This window comes from Pelophylax lessonae (genome assembly GCF_965119305.1).
Source record: "Pelophylax lessonae genome assembly, chromosome: 3".
Taxonomy (NCBI): Eukaryota; Metazoa; Chordata; class Amphibia; order Anura; family Ranidae; genus Pelophylax; species Pelophylax lessonae.
In genome coordinates, this window is record NC_138770.1 from 625,132,488 (window position 1) to 625,147,035 (window position 14,548).

Sequence of the window (14,548 nt, forward strand, 5' to 3'; positions counted from 1 at the left end):
GGGGGAGTATTGATACTGGGGGTATAGTACCGTGCCACTGGTGGAGTACTGATACTGGGGGTATAGTACCGTGCCGCTGGTGGAGTATTGATACTGGGGGTCTAGTACCCTGCCACTGGTGGAGTATTGATACTGGGGGTCTAGTACCCTGCCACTGGTGGAGTATTGATACTGGGGGTCTAGTACCCTGCCACTCGGGGAGTATTGATACTGGGGGTCTAGTACCCTGCCACTGGGGGAGTATTGATAGTGGGGGTCTAGTACCCTGCCACTGGTGGAGTACTGATACTGGGGGTATAGTACCCTGCCACTGGTGGAGCACTGATACTGGGGGTATAGTACCGTGCCGCTGGTGAAGTATTGATACTGGGGGTATAGTACCCTGCCACTGGGGGAGTATTGATACTGGGGGTATAGTACCCTGCCACTGGTGGAGTATTGATACTGGGGGTCTAGTACCCTGCCACTGGTGGAGTATTAATACTGGGGGTATAGTACCCTGCCACTGGTGAAGTATTGATACTGGGGGTATAGTACCCTGCCACTGATGGAGCACTGATACTGGGGGTATAGTACCGTGCCGCTGGTGAAGTATTGATACTGGGGGTATAGTACCCTGACACTGATGGAGTATTGATACTGGGGGTCTAGTACCCTGCCACTGGTGGAGTATTAATACTGGGGGTATAGTACCCTGCCACTGGTGGAGCACTGATACTGGGGGTATAGTACCGTGCCGCTGGTGAAGTATTGATACTGGGGGTATAGTACCCTACCACTGGTGGAGCACTGATACTGGGGGTATAGTACCCTGCCACTGGTGGAGCACTGATACTGGGGGTATAGTACCGTGCCGCTGGTGAAGTATTGATACTGGGGGTATAGTACCCTGACACTGGTGGAGTATTGATACTGGGGGTCTAGTACCCTGCCACTGGTGGAGTATTAATACTGGGGGTATAGTACCCTGCCACTGGTGGAGCACTGATACTGGGGGTATAGTACCCTGCCACTGGTGGAGCACTGATACTGGGGGTCCAGTACCCTGCCACTGGGGATCTCGTACTTCAGAAATGACAGTTGGAACCTGAGAATTGCTACTCTGTCAATGCCCCCAGATTGCTGGTAGATCGGTGGTGGGAAGAACCCGGCGGCTCCTTGTAGAAGTCTGACACTTGTTGGTGTAGAACCCTGCTAGTGCCCCCTCTGGTTGAACACGGACAGTCCAGCCCGGGGCCGGCAGTTCCCGGTCACTGTGTTCCTCAGCCCATCCTCCGATCACAGCCCGCCTCTCTCCGGTCACCTCCACCCGCTCACCAGCGGACGCCGAGCACCACTACGCCCATCAATCACCGTTAGCCGCCATTGCCCCGCCCTTTCCCTTTCGTGACGTCGGAGGCGGGGTCAGCGCTATACTGGCTATTGGCCGATCCCCCGGCCGCTCTCCCCCAATCGGTGTGCGGGTCTGTGATAGTGCGAACAGGGCTGGAGGGGGATCGCAGTCAGCGCTGCTGGGAGGCGGAGGAGGGAGAGGGGGAGGAGGAGGAAGGCTCTCCCACCGCCAGCTCCTCCATCGCTCACACACCGGGATCCGGGGGCCCCGCAGGTGAGCCGGGCACGGGGGAGGCGATGCCCGGGGATGGGTATGGGGGGAGGGGAGAAGGTGAACCGGGATGTGGGTGATCACAGCCGTTACACGCCGCTGGATGTGCGCAGGCGCGGTGCTGTCCATCCATCCATCAGTCCGTTCGTCTGTCTGTCCTCAGAGCTGAGATCTTCACGTGTCTGTGTGTGTCACCCGCATCACCCGACTGTACACAGCAATGTCACCCCCCCCCTCCCCCATATATAATCCTCTATACATTGTGCCCCCCCCCCCCAATAATCCTCATCTGTGTGTGTGTGTATATATATATATATATATATATATATAGAATATATCCATGTCTATACAGCACTGCCCCCCCCCATATACATACATTATATCCATGTCTATAAAGCACGCCCCCCCCCCCCCATACATAATATCCATGTCTATACAGCACTGCCCCCCCCCATATACATACATTATATCCATGTCTATAAAGCACGCCCCCCCCCCATATACATCCATAATATCCATGTCTATACAGCACTGCCCCCCCCCCCCCCCATACATTATGTCCATGTCTATACAGCACTGCCCCCCCCCAATATACATACATAATATCCATGTCTATACAGCACTGCCCCCCCCCCCCATATACATACATTATATCCATGTCTATAAAGCACGCCCCCCCCATACATAATATCCATGTCTATATAGCACTGCCCCCCCCCCCCCATACATTATGTCCATGTCTATACAGCACTGCCCCCCCCCAAATATACATACATAATATCCATGTCTATACAGCACTGGCCCCCCCCCCCCCCAATATACATACATAATATCCATGTCTATACAGCACTGCCCCCCCCCCATATACATACATTATATCCATGTCTATAAAGCACGCCCCCCCCCATACATAATATCCATGTCTATACAGCACTGCCCCCCCCCCCCATACATTATGTCCATGTCTATACAGCACTGCCCCCCCCAAATATACATACATAATATCCATGTCTATACAGCACTGGCCCCCCCCCCCCAATATACATACATAATATCCATGTCTATACAGCACTGCCCCCCCCCATATACATACATTATATCCATGTCTATAAAGCACGCCCCCCCCCCCCCCATACATAATATCCATGTCTATACAGCACTGCCCCCCCCATACATAATATCCATGTCTATAAAGCACGCCCCCCCCCCATATACATCCATAATATCCATGTCTATACAGCACTGCCCCCCCCCCCCCCATACATTATGTCCATGTCTATACAGCACTGCCCCCCCCCAATATACATACATAATATCCATGTCTATACAGCACTGCCCCCCCCCCATATACATACATTATATCCATGTCTATAAAGCACGCCCCCCCCCATACATAATATCCATGTCTATATAGCACTGCCCCCCCCCCCCATACATTATGTCCATGTCTATACAGCACTGCCCCCCCCCAAATATACATACATAATATCCATGTCTATACAGCACTGGCCCCCCCCCCCCCCCAATATACATACATAATATCCATGTCTATACAGCACTGCCCCCCCCCCCCCATATACATACATTATATCCATGTCTATAAAGCACGCCCCCCCCCATACATAATATCCATGTCTATACAGCACTGCCCCCCCCCCCCATACATTATGTCCATGTCTATACAGCACTGCCCCCCCCAAATATACATACATAATATCCATGTCTATACAGCACTGGCCCCCCCCCCCCAATATACATACATAATATCCATGTCTATACAGCACTGCCCCCCCCATATACATACATTATATCCATGTCTATAAAGCACGCCCCCCCCCATACATAATATCCATGTCTATACAGCACTGCCCCCCCCATACATAATATCCATGTCTATACAGCATTGCCCCCCCCCCATATACATCCATAATATCCATGTCTATACAGCACTGCCCCCCCAAACATTATGTCCATGTCTATACAGCACTGCCCCCCCCCCCCATACATAATATCCATGTCTATACAGCACTGCCCCCCATATACATCCATAATATCCATGTCTATACAGCACTGCCCCCCCCAATATACATACATAATATCCATGTCTATACAGCACTGCCCCCCCAAACATTATGTCCATGTCTATACAGCACTGCCCCCCCCCCCATACATAATGTCCATGTCTATACAGCACTGCCCCCCCCCCCCAATATACATACATAATATCCATGTCTATACAGCACTGCCCCCCCCCCCCCTCATACATAATATCCATGTCTATACAGCACTGCCCCCCCCATACATAATATCCATGTCTATACAGCACTGCCCCCCCCCCATATACATCCATAATATCCATGTCTATACAGCACTGCCCCCCCCCCCCATATACATCCATAATATCCATGTCTATACAGCACTGCCCCCCCATATACATCCATAATATCCATGTCTATACAGCACTGCCCCCCCCATATACATACATTATATCCATGTCTATAAAGCACGCCCCCCCCCATACATAATATCCATGTCTATACAGCACTGCCCCCCCCATACATAATATCCATGTCTATACAGCATTGCCCCCCCCCATATACATCCATAATATCCATGTCTATACAGCACTGCCCCCCCAAACATTATGTCCATGTCTATACAGCACTGCCCCCCCCCCCATACATAATGTCCATGTCTATACAGCACTGCCCCCCCCCCCCCAATATACATACATAATATCCATGTCTATACAGCACTGGCCCCCCCCCCCAATATATACATACATAATATCCATGTCTATACAGCACTGCCCCCCCCCCCCTCATACATAATATCCATGTCTATACAGCACTGCCCCCCCCATACATAATATCCATGTCTATACAGCACTGCCCCCCCCCCCATATACATCCATAATATCCATGTCTATACAGCACTGCCCCCCCCCCCCCCATATACATCCATAATATCCATGTCTATACAGCACTGCCCCCCCATATACATCCATAATATCCATGTCTATACAGCACTGCCCCCCCCCCCCCCAATATACATACATAATATCCATGTCTATACAGCACTGCCCCCCCCCCCCTCCATATACATACATAATGTCCATATCCATATAGCACTACCCCCCATATACATAGTGTCCATGTCTATACAGCACTGCCCATCCCCATATACATACATAATAGCCATGTCTATACAGCACTGCCCATCCCCATATACATACATAATAGCCATGTCTATACAGCACTGCCCATCCCCATATACATACATAATAGCCATGTCTATACAGCACAATTAGATATATATTTATACATACACACACAGTGTCTAGACAGCACTGCCCCCCCCCCCCAAAACATACATACACTATATACACACACATGACTGTGCCCCCCAATATACAAAAGTATATAGTGTATCGATACACAGCACACCCCCCTATATACATAAACTATCCATACACAGCACTGCCCCCCCTAATACACACATATCTCGATACAGCACCCCCCCCCCCTTTAGACTATACATCAATTCACAGCACTGTGCCCTCTCCCCTAATATACATACACTATATATATATATATATATATATATATATATATATATATATATATATATATACACACAGCACCCCCCCCCACCTCTTTATACTTATACACCTCTGTACACATCACTGTACTCCCCCCCCCCCCCCCCCCCCCAAATATACATACACACCATATATACCTCTACCCACAGCACTGTGCCTCTCCTCCCCCCCAATATACATATACTATATACATCGATACATAGCACACCCCTCTCACCTCACCCCCCAATATACATATACCAAATATACATCTACACACAGCACTGTGCCCACCCCCAGTATACATACACACTATATACATCAATATATAGCACCCCCCCTCAATATACATACACTATACCTATTACTGTGTTCCTCCCATATATATATATATATATATATATATATATATATATATATATATATATATATATATATAATATATATATATATATATATATATATATTATATCATACACAGTATCTCAGAAAAGTGAGCACACAGACACACCTCACATTTTTGTAAATATTTTATCTTTTCATGTGACAACACTGAAGAAATGACACTTTGCTACAATGTAAAGTAGTGAGTGTACAGCTTGTATAACAGTGTAAATTTTCTGTCCCCTCAAAATAACCAATAATGTCTATACCGCTGGCAACAAAAGTGAGTACACCCCTAATTGAAAATGTCCAAATTGGGCCCAATTAGCCATTTTCTCTCTCCCGGTGTCATGTGACTCATTTGTTTTACAAGTTATTGGGTGTGAATGGGGAGCAGGTGTGTTATCACTCTCACTCTCTCATACTGGTCACTGGCAGTTCAACATGGCACCTCATGCAAAGAACTCTGAGGATCTAAAAAGAAAGAATTGTTGATCTATAAGAAGATTGCCAAGACCCTGAAACTGAGCTGCAGCACGGTGGCCAAGACCATACAGCGGTTTAACAGGACAGGTTCCACTCAGAACAGGCCTCGCTATGGTTGACCAAAGAAGTTGAGTGCACGTGCTCAGCGTTATATCCAGACGCGGTCTTTGGGAAATAGATGTATGAGTGCTGCGCATTGCTGCAGATGTTGAAGGGGTGGGGGGGGTCAGCCTGTCAGTGCTCAGACCATACGCAGCACACTGAAGGTGGAGGAGCGCAAGGTCTCCAACATTCACCAGTTCTGTGATGTCATCATGGAGGAGTGGAAGAGGACTGCAGTGGAACCCTGTGAAGCTCTGGTGAACTCCATGCCCAGGAGGGTTAAGGCAGTGCTGGAAAATAATGGTGACCACACAAAATATTGTCACTTTAGGCCCAATTTGGACATTTTCACTTAGGGGTGTACTCACTTTTGTTGCCAGCGGTTTAGACATTAATGGCTGTGTGTTGAGTTATTTTGAGGGGACAGAAAATGTACACTGTTAGGCTAGGTTTCCACTAGTGCGGCTACGAAGTCGTGCTACTTCTAGCACGACTTCGTAGCAAAAGTAAACCGCGGCTTCAGTTAGACTTTTCCCTCATATATAGAGGGAAGTCGCGCTCAAAAGTAGTACACGATTTACTTTTGAGGTCGCGGCAACTGAAGCCGCGGCAGTGGAAACGTGCCCCATTGAAAACAATGGGTTTTGACTTGCTGTGCGACTTGACATGTGTCAAGTCGCACCGCAAGTCGCACTAGTGGAAACCGAGCCTTATACAAGCTGTACACTCACTACTTTACATTGTAGCAAAGTGTCATTTCCTCAGTGTTGTCACATGAAAAGATATAATAAAATATTTACAAAAATGTGAGGGGTGTACTAACTTTTGTGAGATACTGTTTACCTCTACACACAGCACTGTCCCCCCCCCCCCCCCAATATACATACAATATATATGCATCTATACACATACACTATATATACACATCAATACACAGCACCCCCCTAATATACATACACTATATATACATCACTGTTCCTCCCCAATATACATACACTATATATACATCACTGTTCCTCCCCAATATACATACACTGTATATACATCGATACACAGCACTTTGCCCCCCAACCCCCCCATTTTTTATATATATATATATACACACACACACACACACACACACACACACACACACACACACACCCATGTCTATAGAGGACTGTGTACTTTCCAATAGTCCTCATCTGTACTCAGAATATATACATTATTATAGTCTATTATAAATCTCATCTGTATGCATAATATAGCATCTCTATAGAGCACGCTGCCCACCCCCACAAGATTTCCCATGTGTCTATACAGCACTGTGTGCTCCCTGTATACATCTAATAAAATCCCATGTCCTCCTGTCTGTCCTTTATATACATAACATATTCCTGTCTAGGCCGTCAGAGTGCCTAATCCAGCCGAGTCCGTACAGCCCAGCATGTCATCTCTAATCCATCTCCGTGTCCATGTCTCCTCTTAGATCTTTCTATAATTATCTGTTCAGGTCTGAGACATCTTTAAATCCAGTTTTGTTTCTGTGTGTATATATGTATGTGTGTATATACTATACATGTCCTCTGTCTTTTCTTTTTTCTCCAGTCACCTTTCCTTGTGACCTGTCCAGACCCAAGTTTTCCTCCATTGCATGAATGTGCCTGTACCAGGATGGGGTCACCTGTAATCCGGCCCACTTTCTATGTGTCCCCTCTGTCCTAGCATTACATGCAGGTCTCTGATCACTCCTATATCATTACAATCCATTCTGTGTGCATCACTGCCTTCTAATCTCAGGAGACGTGATAGTGTGTCTTTCCTAATCTATGTAGAGAGTGATAAGGGGCACTTTTGGACCTGTACAGCAAATGTCAATCTTGTGATTACAGGACTGTGTAGTCTTTAATAACCAATATTGGACTGTATGACGGAATGATCTTTGTACATCATTGTTCTCAATAATCTGTCTATATGGTATTGTTTCTCATTTTATTTTGTATCTCAAGTCCATTCAGCCTCCTTATCTATTGTCATTATGCATGCTATGTTGTCTCTCTTCCAGTTTACAAGCACATCTATATGTCCAAAGGGGTTGATTTACTAAAACTGGAGAGTGCAAAATCTGGTGCAGCTGTGCGTGGTAGCCAATCCGCTTTTTCAATTAAGCTTTGACAAAAAACAAAAGCTGGGAGCTGATTGGTTTCTATGCAGAGCTGCGTTGGAGTTTGCGCACTCCAGTTTTAGTAGCTTAACCACATAGCGTTGCTCAGGGTTCAAAAGGAAGAGGAGTGTGCAGATAGTGAGAGTGTAAATGAAGTGAACCTGTTGCTTTGCCCTGCATGCGCAATGAACAATTTCACTTCACGGCCCCTCTTACATGATTGGACCAATCGGGGCGATTTTTATGGCCACCCAATGTCCTCTATGGAGAGGCAGATGTCAGCGCTGTCATCCGATCCGACAAAATCCACTGCAAACAGACGTATGGTGGTATAATTGCCATCCGTCCAGAGGATCGGATTGGATGAAAAGTAGACAGGCAGTCCATTTTCACCCGATCTCCCCTTAGAGGAGAGCGGGACTCTGACAGGTCCGTCTCAGACTTGTCATCCGCCTGCTCAGCAGGAATCACCCAGCGATCCCCACAGAGCAAGCGGAGTCTGTCAAAACGGATCCGCCCCCTGTAAAAGGGGCCCAAGGCTCTATTCACACCTGTGCGTAGCATTTTATTTTATTTTTTTTTCTTTTGTGTTTTTTTTAGTGGAGCGTTTGGAGCGGCACTATTCATTTTAATGGGCCTCCCTTCGCTCCAAAAAATGTTCCAAAAATTGCTCCAAAGAAGCTCATGTACCTAATCTTGGCACAGAGCCTGGAGCATTTGGGGTTGTGATTTTTGCCCCAATTGTAGTGCATTTTTTAGCTCGACAATCATGGCAAAATTGCACAGCGTTTGATGTCCCATTAAGAAATAATCCTTATTGATGCCTTGGTGACGTATTTTTACATTCAAACTTCTTGTATGTATGTATATTAAACGCTCGAGATTGCACGTTACCCCGGGGGTTTAAACCTATCCCTTTTTTTTTTTTTTTTGCTCTTAATCCCATTTAATTTTCCTATTCTCACTTTTCTTGCTCCACTTTTTCCCTTTTATTCTTCCCATGTGGTTCAGGTAGCAACATTTATACCTATGCTTTCTATACTTGTAACATTATATTTTCTTTTTTAAGCTTCATATCTTAGTTGGTTATGATATACTAGATTTTGATCCTTTCTAGATATTTTCAAGGATTCATTTTTTTCTTTATTTGCTATACCTATTTTTAAACTACATGGTATTCATTATATTACTTTTGTATCTTTAACTATCCTTATACCCGTACTTGATGTTACTTTCTTTTTATTGCCTCTGAACCTTCTTGTATAAAATGTTAAAATCTAATAAAACAACATAGACAAGAGAAGATATAATGGCATCGCAAGCACATCCTGTGTTTTGCCACGATTCTGGGATCGCGGGAGGAATTGTGGCGATTCCCCTGTGATTCGAGTTGTCTGGCTGTGAATGGAGCCTAAAGAGACCCTGTCACCTTGCCTTCCCCACTCTTCCTCCTTCGTAGCTGCCATAGGGATGGTGAGGGAGGTCTTGCGGCATGTCCTGAGCATTGCGTCATAGAAGGTAACACATCCCACATATCTACAGGTTACATTGAAGTGGGGAAAGGGTAAGTGGAGAGCACTGGAAAGGTTAGTATGATGGTGGGGGGTGGTTAGGCCTATGCAGATGTCATTGTTCTTTCCTGAATAGGAAAGGTGACAGTGGGGTTGATTCTCTAAAACTGGAGAATGCAAAATCTGGTGTAGGTGGTAGCCAATCGGCTTCTAACTTCAGCTTGTTCACTTAACCTTTTAACAATAAAACCTGGAAGCTGATTGGTTTCTATATAGAGCTGCACCAGATTTCTTTCTCCCCAGTTTTAGTAAATCAGCCCTCTTAAAAGTAGCCTGGTTGGGTGACCATACTTCATGTCCTTAGGTTCATAATGAAACTACGCTTTGCCTGCTGTTGGGGTTAACTAGCATCTAGGTTCTAAGTAAGTGTGTGTATAGATAGATAGCTAGAGGTGTGTGTGCACACACATGGGCTTCCGTTACCCAACCTTCCTTTTAATATACAATTTTTAATATATTTTTGCATATAGACTGAAAGTATTGCAGTACCATGTTGGGAGACCTTACCTGTGGATCAGTGACTCAGGCCCCTTTTCTCACCGGGTGGATCTGTTTGGACAGACTCCTCCGCTGAGCAGGTGCATGACAGGTCCGTCTCAGCCCACTGTGCAGGCACGGACCTGTCAGACTCCTGCTCTCCTCTATGGAGCGATGAGATGAAAATGGACAGCCTGTCTGTTTCCATCAGATCTCATCTGATCTGACCCGCTAGACGGATGGCAAACTTATAAATTTTTAGCGGATCTTGTCGGATCGGATGCCAGGCGACAGTCAAAGGACACATGTCCGCTGCCACCTGTCTCCCCATAGAGGTCAATGGGTGGCCCGATTGGGTCTGCCTGAAAAACGGACAGGTGGATCTGATTGGCCCGACCGTTTGAAAGGAGCTTTAAGCCCCGTACACATGCACAGATCGTCGTCATACAAACGTCGGCGGACGAAAGATCTGCCGATTGTACGCGTGTTAGTATGGTGCCTCCGACAGCTGTCTGCACACAATCCGCGGACAAGAGTCTTTCTTGCAAACATGAAAATTTTTGTCTGCGGACACCAGAACGGACGATTGTTCGCCTGTCAGTACAGAAATCAGCCGACAGACCGCAGATTTGCAAGACTGGGCATGCTCAGAAAATAAAAAACACAGGGAAAGTTAACCATTACATGACATCACTTCTGCAGTCAGCTGAAGTCTGCGGACAAAATTCTTGTGCTGTCCTTGTGCTGTCCTAGCACTTTTCAACAGACACCGACATCCCGGGGAGAAAAGACGAACATTTGTATGACGACGATCTGTGCGTGTGTACGGGGCTTTACAGACACTGTGCAGGACAAAGTGCCAGTGTCCCAGAAAAGGGCATCCCCTGACCCCTTTATACACCCCTTTCCTGTGCTCCTTGCTTTTTGGCAGTTTAGGGGAGTAGGGAAATTGGTGGTCAGTCCTGGCCACCATGACAAGTTCCCCCATACCAGTAGTGCTAGGTATTCATACCAACTGTGGAGGAGCAAGGAGCTGCGAGAGAGCACTGATAAGTATATGGGGTTGGGGAATGCCCTTTGCAGAGACAGTGTAACTGTCCTTCATGGGTAAGGTGACAGTATGTCTTCCAAATATTTAAGACAGAGGGCAGCATGACAATCAGCCAGCTAGTATTTTGATGCAAGCAAGGTTAGCAATGGTTCGCTTTGTTTTTCTCAGATGACAAGTTTCTCTTTAGAGATCAGTCTCATGAGGGAAATCTCAGGGGACATAATTAAAATAGTTTCATAAATGAGCAATTGTTGAGCATTTTATTTTCCTTATTTATTTTAGTCTGGGGAGATAAAATGTTCGTCCTACATCGATTGTTCTTAACCCTTTTCCTTGTTCGCAGTCCTAGCAGGACCAGACACTTCTCATACCACAACCCCAATTTCATGGAAGGACAATTCTACGTTTACAAGTATCCGAGGGTAAAATGTGATGAAGTGATAGACCTATTAGACCTCATACACACGGACACTTCGCAGCTCCTGTGCATGGTGGTGTAATATGTGGAGAAGTGTCGGTGTGCATGAGGTCCTAAACCCCCTCCCAGCCCCAACCCCCCCCCCACCCCCCCCCCCTTCTCCACCAGCACAATTTGACATGTGAAATCGAATACCAAATCTCAATCGGTGCAACGATGACTTTGCGGCGCCGCAACAATTTTCAACAGTATTTCCTGCACTACTTTTGGTGACTTCAGGGCGATTCTAATGGACATCTGTGCACTCGCACAGGTGTCTTTCAAATCACCCCAGAACGCGCACTGAAATGCGGGTTTGAAATTGTGCGAGTTCAGCTGATTTCAAACCCGCGTTCTGTGTGAACGTACCCTTAACCATTTGCCGACCGGTCACGTTGACTGCACTGTGGCAAAGTGGCTCGATATCGTCCAGCGACGTAGACCTACGTCGCTGGACTCCTCGCCTTGTGGGCGGCGCGCGCGCGCCGCCGGAGGCTCGCGCGCACCGCCGGAGGCTCGCTCCCGCTGTATTCGGTCACAGCGGGAGTCAGGCCAGGGGAAGAGAGGCGGTGATCACTGCCGCTCTTCTCCGATCGTCGGGGATCGAGTGTGGAAATCCGCCCGCTTGTGTAAACAAAGTGGGCGGATCTCCTAAGTGACAAACAGTGACGGATTGCAGGATTCAGCATAGCTGAACCTGCGATCTGTGCCTGTGTCATACAGTCCCCTCCCCCCACACACGTCAGTAAGCACCAGGCATACATTAACCCCTTGATCACCAATAACAGTTAACCCCTTCCCTGCTAGTGTCATTTTTACAGTAACAGTGCATATTTATAGCACTGATTACTATAGTCACTGGTACCCCCAAAAGTGTAAAAAATGTCAGGGGTCCGATCTGTCCGCCGCAATGTCGCAGTCCCGCGAAAAAAATCGCAAATCGCCGCCATTACTAGTTAAAAAAAAAAATAATAAAAATGACATAAATTTCCCGTAAGTAGCTGTGATAACTTTTGCGCAAACCAATCAAAATACGCTTATTGCGATTTTCTTTTTTTTTTTACCAAAAATATGTAGCAGAAAACAAATTGGCCTAAAATGTTAAAAGAAATGTGATTTTTACATTTTTGTTGGGGGGGGGGGGGGGGATTTCATATAAAAAAATGTGAAAAATATTTATTTTTTCAAAATTGTTGCTCCTTTTTTTGTTTATAGCGCAAAAAGTAAAAATCGCACAGGTGATCAAATACCACCAAAAGAAAGCTCTATTTGTGGGGAAAAAAGGACATACATTTTAATTTGGGTACAGCATCGCACGACCATGCAATTGTCCATTAAAGTAATGCAGTGCCGAATCGCAAAATATGGCCTGGTCAGGAATGCGGTAAAATCTTCCGGTCCTAAAGCGGTTAAAAATATGCTCATTGAGAATTTTTGTTGTCAAAAACATGTAGCTAAATACATTTTGGCCTAAATATATGACAAAAATGTAATATATTGGATATTTTTTAACTGTCAAAGTAGAAAAATATTGTTATTTTTCAAAATTGTCGCATTTTTTAATTAATATCGCAAAAAAATTAAAATCGCACAGGTGATCAAATACCACCAAAAGAAAGCTCTGTTTGTGGGGAAAAAAAGGACGTAAATTTTGTTTGAGTACGGCGTTGCATGACCGTGCAATTGTCAGTTAAATTCGCACTGTGCCGAATCGCAAAAAGTGGCCTGGACGTAGGACAGCAAATTCATCCAGGGGTAAAGTGGCTATAAACCCTCCTCTGGAAGTTGTAGCCATAGGTAAGGCTTACCTACAGGTACTGTAAATCTCCTAAACTTTCAGAGTTTAGGAAATATTTACTGTATAGTGCGCCGATGACGTCCACCCGTGCCGTTTCTTAAGAGCCCTGTGCTATGACCGGTGGCTCCAGTGCACCTGCGTGGGAGTGATATCATGCAGCTTAAGCCAGTAGCATAGCTGGAGTCCACAGACCTAGAAGGAAGATGGGTGAAGATGGATCCGTTCTCCAGTGGGGACGATGAGGGCTTAGTTTGGAGGAAAGTGTCACATAATGTGCTAATATGTGATGCATACTAGCACATTATACATTTACTTTTCAGGGTAACCAAAAATAAAATAATCACTGGCTTTACTTTTTAAACTACGGTCAGCAAACACATACCCCCAAAAGAACTAGAGATGCACGGAATAAATAATGTTAGTGCCGAATCCAAAAATTCAGGATGCACTTAACCGACTATTACTTTTTTTTTTTTTTTGTGTGTATATATTTTTATATATAATTGTATTAAAATTTTTATTTATTATCATGAACTTAAATTTAATGATTTTTTTTTTTGCCCATTATTGGAACCTTTAGCACAAGAGCACAAAAAAATGAATCTCCTTAAATTCTATGTATGTATTCACATTGGTACGTTGCATCTCCTTTGTGGTGTTTAAAGCGGTAGTATCCCGCTTTAAAAAATCTTGCTGCATTTCTGTTTAGTCAAACAAACGGCACCAAAAACGCACCACCCCGTTGAAATGCATTCAGCAAGAATGCATCAATAATGAACCCGTGTTACGTTTTTTTATGCGACCTATGAAAATCACACCATAAGCACAGTTCAATTGTGGTAAAATCACGTGTGTTTTCGGCGCAATTATTGTCATCTTTTCCTTTTATAAGAAAA

General features: G+C 45.5%; 1 protein-coding gene across 1 annotated transcript in view; it reads left to right on the top strand.

Annotated features, from left to right (window-relative positions):
* Positions 1-1,452: 1,452 nt before the first annotated feature.
* The window catches only part of LPGAT1 (lysophosphatidylglycerol acyltransferase 1), a 267,682-nt gene continuing 254,586 nt past the window's right edge, over positions 1,453-14,548 (top strand). Inside the window, exon 1 of the mRNA XM_082252478.1 lies at positions 1,453-1,606. The gene's annotated coding sequence lies outside the window, so the exon portion shown is untranslated. The remainder of the gene's footprint in view (positions 1,607-14,548) is intronic.